Source organism: Bombyx mori, chromosome 10 (assembly GCF_030269925.1).
Source record: "Bombyx mori chromosome 10, ASM3026992v2".
NCBI classification, from domain to species: Eukaryota; Metazoa; Arthropoda; class Insecta; order Lepidoptera; family Bombycidae; genus Bombyx; species Bombyx mori.
The window spans coordinates 4959490-4979011 of NC_085116.1; positions in this window are offsets into that span (position 1 = coordinate 4959490).

Sequence of the window (19522 nt, forward strand, 5' to 3'; positions counted from 1 at the left end):
CATAAATCGGGTTTAGTGGTCGTCGAAGCCCACAAGAGGTCCGGTCCTACCACCAGTAATTACGCAAATTATAATTTTGCGGGTTTCAATTTTATGACACGATGTTATTCTTTCACCGTGGAAGTCAATCGTGAACATTTGTTGAGTACATAATTCATTAGAAAAATTGGTACCCGCAAGGGATTCGAACACCGTTGCATCGCTCAACACGAATGCACCGGACGTCTTATCCCTTAGGCCACGACGACTTACGACGAGGAAAGGTCACTAATCACACACAGCTTATGCTCACAACGGATAAAATTGACACAATTAGTTACATACTAGTAAATTTCCTAGACACGATTGAAACAATATTTGATTTTACGCGAAACCACATAGAAACTCACATTTGATTAGATTTACCGTTACAAGCTAAGATTGTGTGGTTCACACTACATTATCATATAATTATCTCAATTCCTTCCTACATTAAGATGGGTTTAGGTAACTTAAATTGCGCACGGGAACCGTCACACTTTTTGACGAATTACAAATTAACGCCTTTTTCTTCAATTATGGGTATTCAATGGCGCTTTGAAGATTGAGAAATTTGAAGTGAATTGACGGATGTGATTTTTCATATTCGTTTTTTTTCTGTCAAGTGCCGAGTGAGTACTTTTTCAAAATGTTATTATTTTTATATTATTATTTATTTACTACACCTACCGTCCGGTCAGAGATAATTTCAATGAAATACCATACGATTCTTGAATACTATACACGCTATGTACGAAAACTCCTGACAATTTAAGCGCCTTATTAGATTTGCTAAAAGATAATCTTATTCAGGGTATTTCGCATTACACAAATTTTCTAATCATATATGAATTCACGAATTACAATAATTTTAACGGCCGTCTGATGTAGTGGTAAGTGACATGGTCACTACACAAGGGTGTGGCGGGTTCGAATCCCGCCAAGGGAACATATTTGTATGATAAATATAAAATGTATTTTTCATTGCTATGGATGTATATTATATATATGTATGTGTATAATAAAAATCTTACATTCATTTCCGTTATCTGGTACCTGTAACACAAGCTTTTTACGAACTTAGCACGGGACTAGTTAGCGTGGCGTGATCGTTAGTAAATTAGTAAAGTAAAATTTTGAGGTAAGCTAGTAAAGTTTTGTTGTTATTATCTACAAGCACAGATCACTAAACTCCTCGTTGAAGTTATCGTCCTGACACTTAAGCCATAAACATCAGCCGGTTAAGATAACGTAATCCCTCAGCAAAAAAAAAACGCCTCGGAAATCCCAGGGACATAACCTAACCGCTACTTAAAGCACAGGTTTTCCCCTGATGTCCGAGACTAGTATCTTTTCGACCAGGCTTTTGTCTGTCAAATGGGCCAATTAAATATTATAATATGCTGGTTACCGTGATTTCTTGATGCAGACTGTAGTAACACAATACGCCAGTTTAAATCACTTTGGCCTTTGTTATTCTGCTACATATAATGTATTTGCGTGTTGTTATCTAAAAATGTATACGGAACATCGGCAAATTGTATAAAAATAATAATAATGCGACAATAAAACAAAAGTGCATATACGGCTTGCGAAAAACAATAAAATACTAATATTCGTGTATGTTTATTAAAATAATTAATTAATCAATAAAAGCGATTAATAACGATCCCATAAAGATACTATGTTCGATACCGCAGTCAACTCTCAGAGAACTCGTTGCAAAATGATTTATGGGATTTTCGATAAGTGGAAGTTGAATTAGTTGCGACTGTAGGGCAACTTTGTTGTATTTTAATGTTCCGATATGATATTTAGCTTAGCCAACGATCGTTTTGCACTATTAATATGTTTTGAATGATGCTAATCAAATTTAAAGCATACAAATCTAAATATCGATGCAAAATAAAAGATTCTTGGTGGTTTAAAGTAATTTCTGAAACATGTTCATAAAGATCATAGTATTTTTACTTCGGGATTCGCGAGTTGAAGACTTAATGAAAACTATTTTTACGGTTTAGTCTCCCGTTTTTTTACTGCCCGTATATTATTATTCTCGACGATTTGAATACTCCACAGTTGTCGTGGGAGGTCATTCGTCAAAATTTGTTATTTTTCTATTTAAAAGATTGCTAAGCTTAGAAATGAAACTATATCGATATATATGTTTTATTTCTAAGCTTCTTTACAGAAAACTAGTTTTAATTATGTTCACTCATGATTAAGCTGGTCTCTGTTATTAATGGATAAAAATAGGATTTGACTTTGAAATCTCACTTATAGCAACTCAAGTTTTGAGTATTCGATAAGGAATTTATTTTGTGTGATAACTTTATAGTGTCTTTAACGAATATGATAAAAATATTAAGAGAAAAGCATTGGTCGAAGAAGAGCTATTTCCAATATGTGACGGAGTTGGGAATCAGACTAAAAGCTTAATAATTCAGTGTTGTATTTGACTAAATTAATCAAGAAAGTAAGGCAAAAGTAACGAAGCATAATGAATACAGCAGTATGAATACAACTTTGATAAGAAAAAAAATGATTGACGTGACAACGTCTTATAATTCAATGGACCCGACTGCACGCATGAAAAAACATGACTTATGCGGCGTTACCTCGCTCTGAAGCGTTCCATTTAAGGCTTAAAGTGCAAGCGAGAGCGTGCAACGAGCGACAAAGAGGCACAATCGGCCTCCGCGTTCGGCAGCGTTCGACATCTGTCTCTCTCCTACTTGAGTGAGCGATGCATCCGCGTGGACAGCTGCTATACAATAATATATTTACATGTTTTCGTCAAGTATGAAGTTCAGTGAAAAGTGAATGTGGTGTCAATTGTTTATAGCAACGATAATTGCGATAATTGAAAAGTGAAACCATTCCATCAGTATTTTCTTATGACGTTGTCACGTTCAACTATCGTCAGTAAACCGACTTTACCGACAACGGTTTTTTTTTTAATTAAAAAAATAACGCGTCTTTTCTTAGTATGTGGTTTGTACAAATAAAATGAACCTTTCGATGAAAGTTAATTGGGTGGGTTTGCCGCAACCTTGATTATTGAAATGTAAAAGCGTGCGTCATAAGGACTTCCCGAGGAAAGGAAAGCGAGTATTTTTATAAGCGATTTTTTTGCTCAATTTTGCTTGCTCTGTGCTATTTTTAACATGGCCGGTTTCACTAAGACTTCGGAGATTTCATTAATCTACGTTTAACATTCGAATGTTTCGTTATGCAGTTACAATAAGGTATAGTGCAAAAAAAAATTTCATCAAAACTGAGATCCTTGAATATGATTCAAATTCGGTCAAAACCGCCTGATATCCTCGGACATGACACTCATGTCGCCCTGTAATGACACATGGTTAAGAATTCGAGGCATGTCGGCTCTAAGGCCAAATGTCGAAGGTCAAGCTGTCATTACTCGACCACACTCCTTGACGAGGCTCAATTTTTTTCATACTATAATAACCTCTGTTGTCAATAGCATAAAGCTTTCATTGCTAAGTATACGAAATATCAAAAACGCCCTGCGGCAGTACAGCCTGACAAGTTTATTACAGTAGCTTGAGTTTAATCAGTACACTTCGATCGGCAAGTTATGAATATTATTATAATGACGCTATCAACAAAACTAACAAAATTAATATGCGCGGTTCTAGTTGCGAATTCTAGTACGCCGTTCTTGATATATGATTATTTAATACTATTCAAAAGCATTGTTACTATTAAACTTAAGATATCAAGGAAATAATTAGTAATAGTTAGTGTTTAATCAGTACACTTCGATCGGCAAGTTATGAATCTTAACTTATACCTTTAAACGAGCAATTCTTGTATATTAATATATATATCATCTGAATCTCGGAAACGGCTCCATCGATTTTCATAAAATTTAGTATACACGGGATTTCGGGGGCGATAAATCGCTCTAGCTACGATTTATTTTCAGAAAATATTGTTTTTTTCGTGTTTTCAACAATCAACTCTTCCCGACATCTATTGGCGAATATTAATACCTTTTTTCTTAATTGAGAGCAACTGACCGCTATAAAGACACAACAAGATGGCGTTATCAAAAAAAAAAAAACGGAGCAAAGCTCGGTCATCATCTAGTATTATTATAACGACGCTATCAACAAAACTAACAAAATTAATATGCGCGGTTCTAGTTGCGAATTCTAGTACGCCGTTCTTGATATATGATTATTTAATACTATTCAATAGCATTGTTACTATTAAACTTAAGATATCAAGGAAATAATTAGTAATAGTTAGTGTTTAATCAGTACACTTCGATCGGCAAGTTATGAATCTTAACTTATACCTTTAAACGAGCAATTCTTGTATATTAATATATATATCATCTGAATCTCGGAAACGGCTCCATTGGTTTTCATAAAATTTAGTATACACGGGATTTCGGGGGCGATAAATCGCTCTAGCTACGATTTATTTTCAGAAAATATTGTTTTTTTCGTGTTTTCAACAATCAACTCTTCCCGACATCTATTGGCGAATATTAATACCTTTTTTCTTAATTGAGAGCAACTGACCGCTATAAAGACACAACAAGATGGCGTTATCAAAAAAAAAAAAACGGAGCAAAGCTCGGTCATCATCTAGTATTATTATAACGACGCTATCAACAAAACTAACAAAATTAATATGCGCGGTTCTAGTTGCGAATTCTAGTACGCCGTTCTTGATATATGATTATTTAATACTATTCACTAGCATTGTTACTATTATACTTATAATACCAAGAAAATAATTACTAATAGTTAGTGTTAATCATGAACGTTTGTTTGCGTCGTTTCTCATTTATCAAGTTCAAAAACATAATAACTGTTTTATTGTTAGATATTAATTGTTATTGAATAGAGAAAAGGTTACTCGTTTGTGTTCGAATTTGAGCCCGCTGTGGATAGGGTAGTGATGTTTGAAGGTGACCGCATTGCGATGTTTTGGTAATTGCCGGAAAGGCCATTATCTTATAAGATCCGAAAATTTAGGACCTCGACGAACAATAGGAAAAGAATTTTGTTACATTTCAATAATTACAAAAAAATACAATACATTATGAAAACGGATATAGCTTGCCAGCCTTTGATTATATTTAGTTGAAAATAAAACAATAAAAACGTTTAAATCACGTACACACAAGTGTAAATTATATAGTTGTATGGTTACAACTATATAATTGTCATCTAATATATGTCATCTAGTATATAATTTAGCTCATCCATCTAGTATTAGGTGGTCCTAATACTAGATGGATGAGCTGGTTCACTCATATATGCAATACAAAGAGAAATAAGAGGGCTTATATTTTCTTACGATGGAAGAACTGCTCGTGGCCCGAAGGTTTTTTTTTTGTTTCACCAGAACAGATGGGCGAGTTCGGGCTCAGCCGGGAGTGGTGTGATTTGCTTACAACTGCCCGAGCGCCTACAAAGACCTGGCATTTCGGGGGCAGCTGCTTCATTAACGTATCAACTACCGGATTAAAATAGTGCCCGCTGAGAAGATCCGGCAGCTCAGCGGACTGATGATGATTAAGTTAGTAGTACGGTTATCTTATCTACCTACCTACGGGTCCCTATGCCTGATCCTAGTCCTAGAGCCACACGCCTCTATAGTGGTTTGGGTAGATCCATAAGGACGTATCTAGGGTGTCTATTGTGACTGACTCCTGCGTGATTAGAGGACTAGTCGGTGGCAGCTACGTTGAGGCGATGTTCATGACGTATCGACTTATCCAAGAATCGTTCCGAGGGTGACTTCAGGCGTTTTCTAACAGGTTCGAAGCGTAGAAAAAAAAAACGTCGTAGAGATCCAGGTTTTTTTTTAATGTCTTTATTGCCCTTGCAGGCAGACGAGCATGCGGCCCACCTGATGGTGAGTGGTTACCGTTGCCCGTGGACCTCAGCAATGCCGGGGGCAGAGCCAGGCCGCTGTCTATTGCTGAACATTCCTCACAAACCACGGCGCTTCGACAGCTATCCTGAAAAAACGGGTATTAAGGGACTGAAGGGTGTCGTTAGGTGCGGACCACACAAAACAGTTTATAAAATGGATAAGAACGTTCATTTCCTAGGTGTTATTGAAAGATTTTTCTGACGTCGCGTCGTGTAGGTACTTACATAGCTTCGGCGAAGTGAATTTTCGCAACGCCTCACCTTGCTGGTTACAATAGAAGCGAGCACTTAACGCTCCGTATCCACTTCATTGTTACATTATTTTAATGGCCCGATAAGTAATTACAACTTTTATAAACGAACAAATTAACTGCCAATTTATTGTGACGAGTAAAAGGTTTCGTAACTTTCATGTTCTTTTTTCTTTTTTTTTTGTATGCACACGAGCATACATACGGCCCACCTGATAGTAAGCGGATACCGTCGCTCATGAACGTTAGCAATGCCAGAGGCAGAGCCAAGCCACTGCCTTTCTCACTATGTTCTTGATAATTTTGTGTATTTAGTGATACAGAATACCTACAAGACTACTCTGGATGTACGTGCAGTTACAATTCAGACTTCTATCTTACTACTTCTGCTACTTCTTCTTTTATCATAAAGTGGATGGTGGAATTCACGGTGTGGTATCCATGGGGTTTGGAAGCCTTTTAATACTAAGTGTATAGTGTGGTATAATTATATTTATATAATTCTACTGTACGTATGTATGGCAAAAAACTCTTCCTAAGCGTCTGGACCGATTTGAATATTTTTTTGTATGCATTGGCGGGCGCCCTGGTTTGAATTGGTTAGATTGTGGGGGGATGGTTTAGATTTACAAATCAGCCCGGCAGATGGCGTTGCAATCGGTACGCAGGCTATTTTTCTATACTGCAACTAAAGGGCTGGATATGCAGGACAACGTCCGTCGGGTCCGCTAGTAATTAAATAAAAATCAGAACTCATATTCGTATCGCGGACTGCCCATCGAACAGTTCCTCGTTTTAAATGTCATTGATTCTTACATTAAAACAATAGAGGAACGTGGCCATCGCGTAACGATGAAGAAGCAAAACATCACGTGACAGCTACTCGAAATCAAATCACGCCATAACTAATGGGTCGGACAAACGACTCGTCACTTTCTTCGATCGCTCAGATTAAGTTTTCATAAAAGGCATGCATAATACGATGATTGTGGTGAAAGTCGATGCAATACCCGTGAAGATCAGTGCACGCGGGTACTGATACGCTGTATTGTTTCGTTGTAGAGCCGCGAACAAAGGCCGGTGACATCATGTGTCATTGCACCCGTAATTTTGCAGATTTTATGCGAGTTCGCTTGATCTGTAAATCTGTATGGTCGTGAGGCTTTTTGGTTTGTCAACAAAAGTATGTTGATTCGTGTACTGGCGGTAGATTCAAGATCGACACGTTTGTGTTTTCGTAAAATACAGATGTGCAGGCATATTGTGAAAGTGGCGTCTAAAGGCTTCACTTGGCATAGGGTTGACCGTGAGTTCATTCATTCGCCTGTGCAATTAGAAAAAAAATATATAGAAAAAATCTGGACATGAATTCGGACCGTGGTTCATCGCAAAGTCAAGGCGGTCGAAAGAAAACTTTAACAAAAACCTCAGTGGAAGCTCTTTGCTGTTACGGAAATATGACATTTCCTTTATAGGTTTGAATTTCTGTTTATTTTTTATTTACGCGACAATTAATTTTTAGATTTCGAAAAAATATATATATTTGGTTTCTCTTTCTATGTAGATCTGTTGTTAGCCTTGAATACATATATGTAATGTAAGCTCAATGACCAAAATTCGACAATAATCAGTGACACTTAAAAATTTACATTCATTTTATGTATTCCATTCTCTTTCGTATCGAAATTGACAATTTGGAAAAAAGGGACAAATTCTTAATTCACAAAATTCACAATATATCTAAAGCCAAGAGATTGTTTATTGTAATAAAAAAATTATAAACATATAAAAAATTGCACGCCAAACGTATCCGCAAATAACTGCTAGGATTGAATGTTATTAACTCTTAAAATAACATAATGGAGATTTGGATTGGATTGAAGATGTTGATTACTGCATGATGCTAACACGGCCCATTTGTAAAGAAAGCGATGATATAACATTCAGGAATGAGTGTCAAATGCTTAGTCTATTAAAAACTAAACAAAAAAAAAAGTATTGAGATTATACTTCGTATTTCTCAATAATTGAATTTGAAACTAATTGAATCGATAATATACAGAAGAATAAATAATTTACACAGATTACTGTCATATAAACTATTTAATGTTAGTAAATTTTTATTTAAGTCTAAAAGAAATCTAGTGAAACGCGACCGGGCTCCACTGCGGCTATCGCTACACGTATGACAATGTTACCGCAGATCTTCCAAAAAAAGATATCCTACATTTAAATCTTGTCCTGACAATTACGAATATAACACATTTTGTTTTTTCGTGCATTGTCCTAAAATTAACGACAACTAAACATTTAGTTACAAATAAATTGTTTTACTGTAGCGTAAAAATATTTTTAAGCTATTGCATAGCTTCTATCGCGGGCCTTGAGCGCGGCGACTGAGTCAAGAAATTCCGTAACGAAAATAACTTGGCACCCCCACTACGCCTACTATGTAGCTCGCGTTCAACACATTTACACGTTGCGCTGGTGTAGTGTTTGTGAATAAGCGCGCGGCGTGACGTCGCACTGCACGAGCATCATGAAAAGTCTGACCATCTCTCTCTCACGCGGTTTAGCTTATGAGTGTGAAGGGGACAGTTAGTGTTTTGCTTTTGTTAATGTTTATAAATATAGCGTAGTCTTATTTTTATTATTGTTTTAATATTAAATTATTATTGTCTAATTGTAATTGCTTAAATTGATAAAAAATGCTTTGCAATAGCTTTACCGCGGCAGTCCCCGAGTGCCACACGTCTTTTTATAATATTTTCATCTATAATAAACAGCAACAATCAATAAAAAAAGTATTAGGCTACTCTAAAAAGGCGTTTTATTTCTGCCGTGAAGCAGTAATGCGTTTCGGTTTGAAGGGTGGGGCTGCCGTTGTAACTATATTGAGACCTGCGAACTCATATCTAAAGGTGGATGGCCGTATTTACGTTATAGATGTCTATGGGCTCCCGTCACCACTTAACACCAAGTGCGTGTGAGCACGGCCACCTATCAAAGCAATAAAAAAAATTAAAAAGGCGGGGGAAATATTTATCCAACATTTTCCAGTCTTTATGACATGTGAAAATGAATATGTGACTCAACTAGGTTAGATAAAACTAGAACAATTATTTAAAATATGTTCTAAACTAGAGAAATAATAATTAGAAAATTAACATAGTTGAAGTATGTAACGTGATAGATATGGAAAAGAAGAAGAAACAAAACATATTAATCCTGTGAACGACAATGAAAAATTACATCGAAGAACAAATTTGTCGTGTAACATTAATGTAGAATAGGGATCGCAGCGCATAAAATAAAACATCCACTGTTCCAAAATCTTCAGTTATAATAATAATTAATAATTAACACTTTTATTGCGTCTTGCTCATTTTTCAACCGTCTTCGCCATCTTCCGATTCTCTGTCATTCTGTCTGTCATTCTCTTCTCCCGTTCTTTCCATTTTCTCTCACTCACTTCTTAACGCTCCGTTCCACACTCTTTTCATACGTTCCGTTCTTATCAATTCTACATTAATTAGATTTTTCTTCGTAATAGTTTCACACTCTTGACACTAGTGGTCATTATCATCATGTAGTGTTGAAGAGGGCAGATTTGAGGGTCTCACGATGTCCCGCCATCCCTCCATCTCTCTCTGCTCGAAGCCATCCTACAGCACGGACTTAGTGGACCTCCCACTGTAGTATTGATTTGGGCGGTCCACCGCATCCGCACGGTCTTGTTAGATATATGTGTCATTCTTTCATATCCATGCCAAAATATAAGGGAGGATAGATCACAGACAAATTGTACCATTCCGATAGAGGCACCCGTCACGTGCGGACGTGCTCATCGTCCACTCGATCGCCCGGTCTTTGTTCGCCCGGCTTTTGTTAGCCCGGCCATTGTTCGCGCGGCCTGTGTTCGTGATACATCTGCCGACCAAGTGTGTTTCCTGGAAGCTTTTATTTGTTTTGTTTTAGTTATTTTTGTGTTCGTGGAACATTTGCCGACAAAGTGTTTTCCTGCAAGTATTTATTGGTTTTGTTTCTTTTTGTAATTTCTGTTTTGTTGTGATTTTTCTTTGTCCTGTAGTAATCGCGCCGCATTGCCACCTGTGTTCAATAGAACCGCTCAGGTCCGAGAAGTTGGGGCCTCGCCGCAAGGCGAGTGTTTTCAAGACCCGGGGCCGCCCCACCTGGGTACTCAGCGATCATGGACGCTGTATTCGCGGAATTCCTCCGACTTCGCCACCCACAGCTCGCCTCAGAGTTTCTGGCCTTCAAGGCCAATCACACTGCGAGCCCTCTCGAGGACTCCGCCGCGCTCGCTGCTCCTGCGTCGCCTGTACCTGCGTGCAGAGCTTCTGCATTGAGCACCGCAGCCTCTGTCGTGCCTGCCGCTCCCGTGTCGCCTATACTGGCGAGAAAAGCTGCTGCGTCGTCCGTCGTGACTATCGTTTCAGCTGAGCGATCATCCGCGGCCTCCGTCGCGCCCTCTAAAACACCTACACTTGCTCGTAGGTCGCCTGCACCCGCCTCCTCGTGCTCCGACTCTGACTCGGACATGGAGGTCGACCTCGCCCCCGCCTCATCGACGGATGGATTCACCCTGGTACAGAAGGGTAAGAAGCGTGCCGCGGAGTCTCGAGCTCCCGCGGCCGCTAAAATTAGCAAAGCCGTGAACGCGTCGCGCCCCCGCCCTCAGACTCCCGTTGCGCCCCCAGCCCGTGCCACTCCGTCGCCGCGTCCGGTGGCACAAAATAAAACTCAGACCCCTCCCCCGGTTATCCTTCAGGAGAAGGCAGCTTGGGATCGAGTTTGCCTAGCCCTTAAGGCCAAAAATATAAATTTCACGAATGCCCGTAACCTCGCGAACGGCATTCAAATTAAGGTTCAAACACCCGACGACCATAGGGCCCTCTCTTCTTACCTCCGTAAGGAACGTATAAGTTTCCATACTTATACGCTCCAGGAGGAGCGCGAACTCCGCGTTGTAATACGCGGAATCCCTAAAGAGGTAGATGTAGAGCTCGTCAAGGCCGATCTGTTAGAACAGGGCTTTCCAGTGAATTCTGTGCACCGTATGCACACCGGTCGCGGTAGGGAGCCATATAATATGGTTCTAGTCACCCTCCAGCCTACCCCCGAGGGTAAGAAAATCTTCAACACACAGACCGTCTGTAGGCTCTCCGGTATCGCCATCGAAGCCCCCCATAAAAAAGGCACTCCTAGCCAGTGCCATAACTGTCAATTGTACGGGCACTCTTCCCGTAACTGTCACGCGCGCCCCCGATGTGTTAAGTGTTTGGGCGATCACGCCACGGCCCTCTGCGCTCGCGACCAAAAAACCGCGACGGAACCGCCTAGCTGCGTCCTGTGTCGAACACAGGGTCACCCCGCGAATTACCGTGGTTGCCCCCGAGCCCCTAAAATAAATCGCCGCGTCGCCCGCCAAAACCGCCTCCGAGCTTCCGGCCCAGACATCAAAGCCCCGGCACCCTCTGCGTCGCAGGCTAAGCCAGCGTTCGTTCCGGCGGCGGTGCCCAGTGTCTCGGCCTGGGCAAAACCGCTGCCGTACACGAACACGGCTACAACTCCCTCCTCCGCGATTCGTCCCGCCCCCGCGACTCGTCCCTCTCCCGCGACTTGCCCTCCGACCGCGTCCGAAAATCTCGCTTTAGCGATCGACTTCTTTCAGTCGATCAACTTTGAGCGCGTTAACGCTTTGGGCGACGCCATTCGCGCTGCCTCCACTGCACAACACTTTATCGCCGTTGTGCAGGAATACGCCGACGTATACGCGTCATTAAATACGTACGTCCTCCCCTCACTCCGCCGGTAATCAATGGCGTATATAAGTAGAATAAAGCCCCTATCCGTAACGATAGGATTTTTTAACGCTTATGGTCTCGCAAATCAACGTGATCAGGTTTCTGACTTTTTGCGTGACCATCAAATTGATATATTTTTGGTGCAGGAGACCCTACTTAAGCCCGCGCGCCGTGACCCTAAAATCGCGAACTATAACATGGTCAGGAACGACAGGCTCTTTGCCCGTGGTGGTGGTACCGTCATTTACTATAGAAGAGCCCTGCATTGCGTCCCGCTCGATCCTCCCGCGCTCGCTAATATCGAAGCATCAGTGTGCCGAATCTCACTGACGGGACACGCGCCGATCGTTATCGCGTCCGTTTATCTTCCACCGGATAAGATCGTTCTAAGCAGTGATATCGAGGCGCTGCTCGGTATGGGGAGCTCTGTCATTCTAGCGGGCGACCTAAATTGTAAACACATCAGGTGGAACTCACACACCACAACCCCGAATGGCAGGCGGCTTGACGCGTTAGTCGATGATCTCGCCTTCGATATCGTCGCTCCGCTAACCCCGACTCACTACCCGCTAAATATCGCGCATCGCCCGGATATACTCGACATAGCGTTATTAAAAAACGTAACTCTGCGCTTACACTCGATCGAAGTAGTTTCAGAGTTAGATTCAGACCACCGTCCCGTCGTTATGAAGCTCGGTCGCGCTCCCGATTCCGTTCCCGTCACGAGGACTGTGGTGGATTGGCACACGCTGGGCATCAGCCTGGCTGAATCTGATCCACCATCGCTCCCGTTTAACCCGGACTCTATCCCGTCTCCTCAGGATACCGCTGAAGCCATAGACATCTTAACGTCACACATCACCTCGACATTAGATAGGTCATCGAAACAAGTTGTAGCGGAGGACTTCCTTCACCGCTTCAAATTGTCCGACGATATTAGGGAACTCCTTAGAGCTAAGAACGCCTCGATACGCGCCTACGACAGGTATCCTACCGCGGAAAATCGTATTCGAATGCGTGCCCTACAACGCGACGTAAAGTCTCGCATCGCCGAAGTCCGAGATGCCAGATGGTCTGATTTCTTAGAAGGACTCGCGCCCTCCCAAAGGTCTTATTACCGCTTAGCTCGTACTCTCAAATCGGATACGGTAGTAACTATGCCCCCCCTCGTAGGCCCCTCAGGCCGACTCGCGGCGTTTGATGATGACGAAAAAGCAGAGTTGCTGGCCGATACATTGCAAACCCAGTGCACGCCCAGCACTCAATCCGTGGACCCTGTTCATGTAGAATTAGTAGACAGTGAGGTAGAACGCAGAGCCTCCTTGCCACCATCGGACGCGTTACCACCCGTCACCCCGATAGAAGTTAAAGACTTGATCAAAGACCTACGTCCTCGCAAGGCTCCCGGTTCCGACGGTATATCTAACCGCGTTATTAAACTTCTACCCGTCCAACTCATCGTGATGTTGGCATGTATTTTCAATGCCGCTATGGCGAACTGTATCTTTCCCGCGGTGTGGAAAGAAGCGGACGTTATCGGCATACATAAACCCGGTAAACCAAAAAATCATCCGACGAGCTACCGCCCGATTAGCCTCCTCATGTCTCTAGGCAAACTGTATGAGCGTCTGCTCTACAAACGCCTCAGAGACTTCGTCTCATCCAAGGGCATTCTCATCGATGAACAATTCGGATTCCGTACAAATCACTCATGCGTTCAACAGGTGCACCGCCTCACGGAGCACATTCTTGTGGGGCTTAATCGACCAAAACCGTTATACACGGGAGCTCTCTTCTTCGACGTCGCAAAAGCGTTCGACAAAGTCTGGCACAACGGTTTGATTTTCAAACTATTCAACATGGGCGTGCCGGATAGTCTCGTGCTCATCATACGGGACTTCTTGTCGAACCGCTCTTTTCGATATCGAGTCGAGGGAACCCGCTCCTCCCCACGACCTCTTACAGCTGGAGTCCCGCAAGGCTCTGTCCTCTCACCCCTCCTATTTAGCTTATTCGTCAACGATATTCCCCGGTCGCCGCCGACCCATTTAGCTTTATTCGCCGACGACACGACTGTTTACTATTCTAGTAGAAATAAGTCCCTAATCGCGAAGAAGCTTCAGAGCGCAGCCCTAGCCCTAGGACAGTGGTTCCGAAAATGGCGCATAGACATCAACCCAGCGAAAAGTACTGCGGTGCTATTTCAGAGGGGAAGCTCCACACGGATTTCCTCCCGGATTAGGAGGAGGAATCTCACACCCCCCATTACTCTCTTTAGACAACCCATACCCTGGGCCAGGAAGGTCAAGTACCTGGGCGTTACCCTGGATGCATCGATGACATTCCGCCCGCATATAAAATCAGTCCGTGACCGTGCCGCGTTTATTCTCGGTAGACTCTACCCCATGATCTGTAAGCGGAGTAAAATGTCCCTTCGGAACAAGGTGACACTTTACAAAACTTGCATAAGGCCCGTCATGACTTACGCGAGTGTGGTGTTCGCTCACGCGGCCCGCACACACATAGACACCCTCCAATCCCTACAATCCCGCTTTTGCAGGTTAGCTGTCGGGGCTCCGTGGTTCGTGAGGAACGTTGACCTACACGACGACCTGGGCCTCGAATCAATTCGGAAATACATGAAGTCAGCGTCGGAACGATACTTCGATAAGGCTATGCGTCATAATAATCGCCTTATCGTTGCCACCGCTGACTACTCCACGAATCCTGATCATGCAGGAGCCAGTCACCGTCGACGCCCTAGACACGTCCTTACGGATCCATCAGATCCAATAACCTTTGCATTAGATGCCTTCAGCTCTAATACTAGGGGCAGGCTTAGGGACCCCGGTAACCGTACTCGTCGAACTCGACAAAGAGGTCGACGTGCAACCTAACCCATGCATCAGCCCGCTGAGTTTCTCGCCGGATCTTCTCAGCGGGTCGCGATTCCGATCCGGTAGTAGATTCATTCGCGAAACAATTGCTCTTGAGTTGTTAGGTCTCCTTCGGAGGCGCTCGGGCAGTTGTTAGCAAATCCCACCCCTCTTGGCTGAGCCTTTGCTCGCCCACCTGTCCTGGTGAAACTGGAAAGGCCTTCGGGCCACCAGTAAACTTTCAATCATAAAAAAAAAAAAAAAAAAAAAAAACATATTGTACCTACTTTGTAAGCACCGATAGATATCGTGCCTGCCTATTTCTGCAGTCATCAAATCCGGTTCGAAGGTTCGGTTAGCCAATATTTAATTTAGTCTTATGTCCCGGTATGAGTAGCAGCATAATCATGTAAGAACTGGTCTACGTGAAGGATCCTCTTTCTATTAGGATAAAAAAAATCTAAATTTGGAATATAAGTAAAAGCTCTGTCTATAGATACAGTTAAAAGTTTTAAGCGCCTTACATATCATAAGTCGTTGACTCGTGACGAATCGCGAGTGGCCGGAAGTTAATAGCCTGCTTGTCACTTCGTGGTCAAAATGCTCTCAACGTAACGAGTATCAATCATTGTTTAAAAGGTCCAATTCCGCTTGACCCAAATAGTTTCTTTTAGAAAACGGAATATGTCAAATAACTCTCAGGATTGAAAGTTTTTTTAGCCCTTATAGGCAGATGGGGAGTGGTTACCGTTGCCCATGAACGTCGGCAATGTCAGGAGCAGAGCCAAGACGCTGTGTAGAAAGAAGGATATGTCATAGTGCTCGCTCGGGAAACACTGTGGAGGTTTGTTCATACTAAAGATGGATGGTAAGTAGCAGATAAGATCTCTGGGAACGCGCTGTAGATGAGCGCAGTAGCTCCAGGTAGTATGGATGAACTCTACTCCGGTGGCGGGCGGTGCAATAGTAAAAACGAGATGATGGGATCATTTCAAACAATGCCTCAGAGCACTCCCCATGCAGACTCAGATGATCTAAACTCTAGACTTGTGCTTTATAAAGCATAAGACCCTTGTCCAGGCGTGAATATGAACTACCGCTTCGCTCTGCTGAGAATCCCCGGTATTTTAAACGCCAATGCGAACCACAAATCACTAGATGGAACCCTGAAAAACCCACTACAGAATTGAAGTGGATTACGAAAGAAGAAAATACTATTTTACTCGTTAACCGGTTTGTGAAAAATTCAATTTACACAATCTACTTTGTTCCTTGGGAACATTCTAAAAATTTCTTTTATGAGCAGTACTTTGTGCAAAGAGAGAAAAAAACAATGGCAGAATGACGACGAACAGGAAAATTATTCATACAATCAAATTTTGAGCAAACATACTTGGCCACGTTCTAGTTTCGCAATATACAAATAACGCAAATGGATAAACGCTAAAAACATTCGCTAATGACATTTCGTAAACTATAAAAATAATTGTCATCCGATTTGGCAAGCTCGTTTTTGTTTTTATCCGTTCTGGCGGCACCTCGACGGTCGGCCATTGTTTGATGGCACACGGTCAAACAAATTAACTATGAGTTCTTGACATGATTACACGGTCTTTTTATGAAGTACTGAATTATTTGGGCTACATACATTAAGATTATTTTAGTTGGAACTAACTAATCATTGCTAAAGTAATAGAGCTGAATATTGCTGGTTTGGAGCTTTCTTGTCATTGTTTCTGCGGAATTTAGTGCCGAATCGTGAATAAGGGGGAAAGGTAGCCTAAGGTCAAACTTCCGCCGAAACATAATAAGTACTATAATATAAAAAAACTTTCAGATTGTATATATTGAGTTATATAATATATATTGAAAGTAAAAATTCGACAATAACTAATTGAAATTATAAGTTTCTATTGTCAAAGACTATTTTATACATCTACGAGTATAATTACATATTACGTCTATATACTAGAGGTCCCGCAGTAGTCGAAATTCGACTATAATTAATTGGAATTGTAAGTTTGTACAATATTATGATTGTATTTTATACTTCTATAATCACAAATTTCGCCAAGACTACACTATAAAAAATAATAACAAAGACAAACAATATTTAATCTATTCTCAATTTGACAACAGACGCCAAGAACAAAAGTTTGACAATAAATAGTATGCATGCGTGTGTGCGTCAAATACATGGTATGTAGTGTATGTAATGTTTTCTTTATTGATTTAATGTATCTTTTATGCATTATTTAAAAAAAATATTAGCATTGTGCACTTCTTCTCTATATTCTCTATAAGTGTGGAACATTTCATACTCCTCCGTCCGCGCAATTTTCGTAAAAAGGGATACAAAGTTTTTGCTTCACGTATTAATATTCTATATATTAATACTATAAAAAATATTAACAAAGACAAACAATATTTAATCTATTCTCAATTTGACAACAGACGCCAAGAACAAAAGTTTGAATACTTTTATGAACGAGCCGCCAGACCCAGGGGGCACAGTGCCCCCTGTGGGAGCATTTGTTACAATTTCTAACGAATCTGGAATGGATTCCGACTGTTCGTCGGTATCCAAACGAAAATTAAAACGAAATTATCTTCATAGGATATGCAAGCAATGTAATAAGAGGAAAAGGAAACATAATAATGATGCATTAAAAAACACTGATTGTCATTGTAATGATGAGTTTATAAAGGTCCCCATGAATAATTTACCATCTTCTACTCCCGATAACGTAAATTCTCCTTCCCACGCTCCCACACAAATAGGCAGGACTAATTATGATTGCAATGATCGTGGCCCTTACATTGTGCATGTTCATAAAATACAGTCTGCGGAAGACGACGGCACCAATCTGCATCCTATTGTGTTCGGCAGGTTTTTAAAAAAAAATTCTTTTAAAAAAATTGTAAATGGCAGTTTGAAAAGGATAGGAAGAAACAAAATGTCTCTTTCTTTTCATAATTATTTAGACGCCAACAGCTTTCTCCAGTCAAATTGTTTATCTGAAAATAAGTTAAAAGCATATATACCCACCTTTAATATTACTAGAATGGGATTAGTAAGGGGAGTTCCAACTGAGTGGTCTCCCGAAGATATAAAGGAAAATACTAATATGCCTATGGGATGTGGTGATATAATTAAAGTCAGACGTTTAAATTATAAGGTAATTGTAAATAATGAACCAACTTGGAAACCTTCTCAAACAGTTGTATTGACATTTGACGGCCAAGTATTACCTAAACGTGTTTTTATGTGTTTTAACTCTTTACCTGTACAACTATATACTTACCCAACTATACAGTGCTATAACTGTTGTCATTTTGGCCACACAAAAACAAAATGCAGGTCCAAACCAAGATGCTATAAATGTGGACAAGGTCACACCGGTGATAGCTGTAATATTGAGGAAGATCAGGGCTCTTGCTGCTTATGTTCTGGGCTACATTTTGCGTCAAGCAAAAAATGCCCAGAATATTTTAGGCAAAAAGAAATAAAAACTACCATGGCTGAAAACAACCTATCATACATGGAAGCATCAAAACTTCACCCAATAATAAATAAAACATATGCTGATGTCTTAACATCCATTCCGAATAAAACTTTACAAACAGACAATACTATTGTACCCGGCTCACCCCCATCACGCATATTATCGTATAAAAAAACTGTTGTTTCTAAACCACGAACCCCACCTAAACCTAATAAAGGTTATGACAGTGAAGCTCACAATTCAATTGTAAAGGATTACAACATGCCCGCACCCTCTAATGGTTGTGTATTACAAACCTCACCCAATGCTGACAAACGGAGTGAACAGAACTTAATAGACTTAATTACAACTTTAATTAAATTGTTATCTCAATCAAATTTAACCATACCGACCAACGCTGCTACTTTATTCAACCCCAACAATAATAATAATAGTCATAATGGACAGGATAGTTCAATGGAACTGCAGAAGTATCATAAGTAAAAAACATGAACTTGTACATATTGTAAATACTTTTAAACCTTTTATTCTTTCTTTATCTGAAACCTGGCTTAAGCCGAATTATACATTTAAAATCCCTGGCTATTCCTGTTTAAGGAATGACAGGGCTGATGGGTATGGCGGTGTGTGCCTTCTTGTCAGAAACTCTCACCTTATATCTCCTCTTCCTCTTCCTTCACACAGTGATGATTTTTCTATCATTGCTGCTATTGTTAATAATATTTGTTATGTTTCCGTTTATATTCCACATCCTTCTTTAAGAGTCTTTAGTGAAATTAGAAATATAATTTCACTTCTTCCTCATCCTTTCATGATTTTGGGTGATTTTAACTCTCATCACACATCTTGGGGTAGTTCCTTTTCTAATTGTTATGGACATGAATTGTTGGATATTTTAGACTCATATGATCTGTGTATCTTAAATACGGGATCCCCTACCCGGCTCACTAAGCCTGATGAAGCAATCAGTGCTATAGACCTGTCTATTTGTACTTCTAATTTAGCGTCTTTATTATCTTGGTCTACTTTGTCATCCACATTCAATAGTGATCACTATCCCATTGTTATTTCCTTTCCCTATAATAAACAAAATGAAGCATTAACATCAAAGCCGCGATTAAA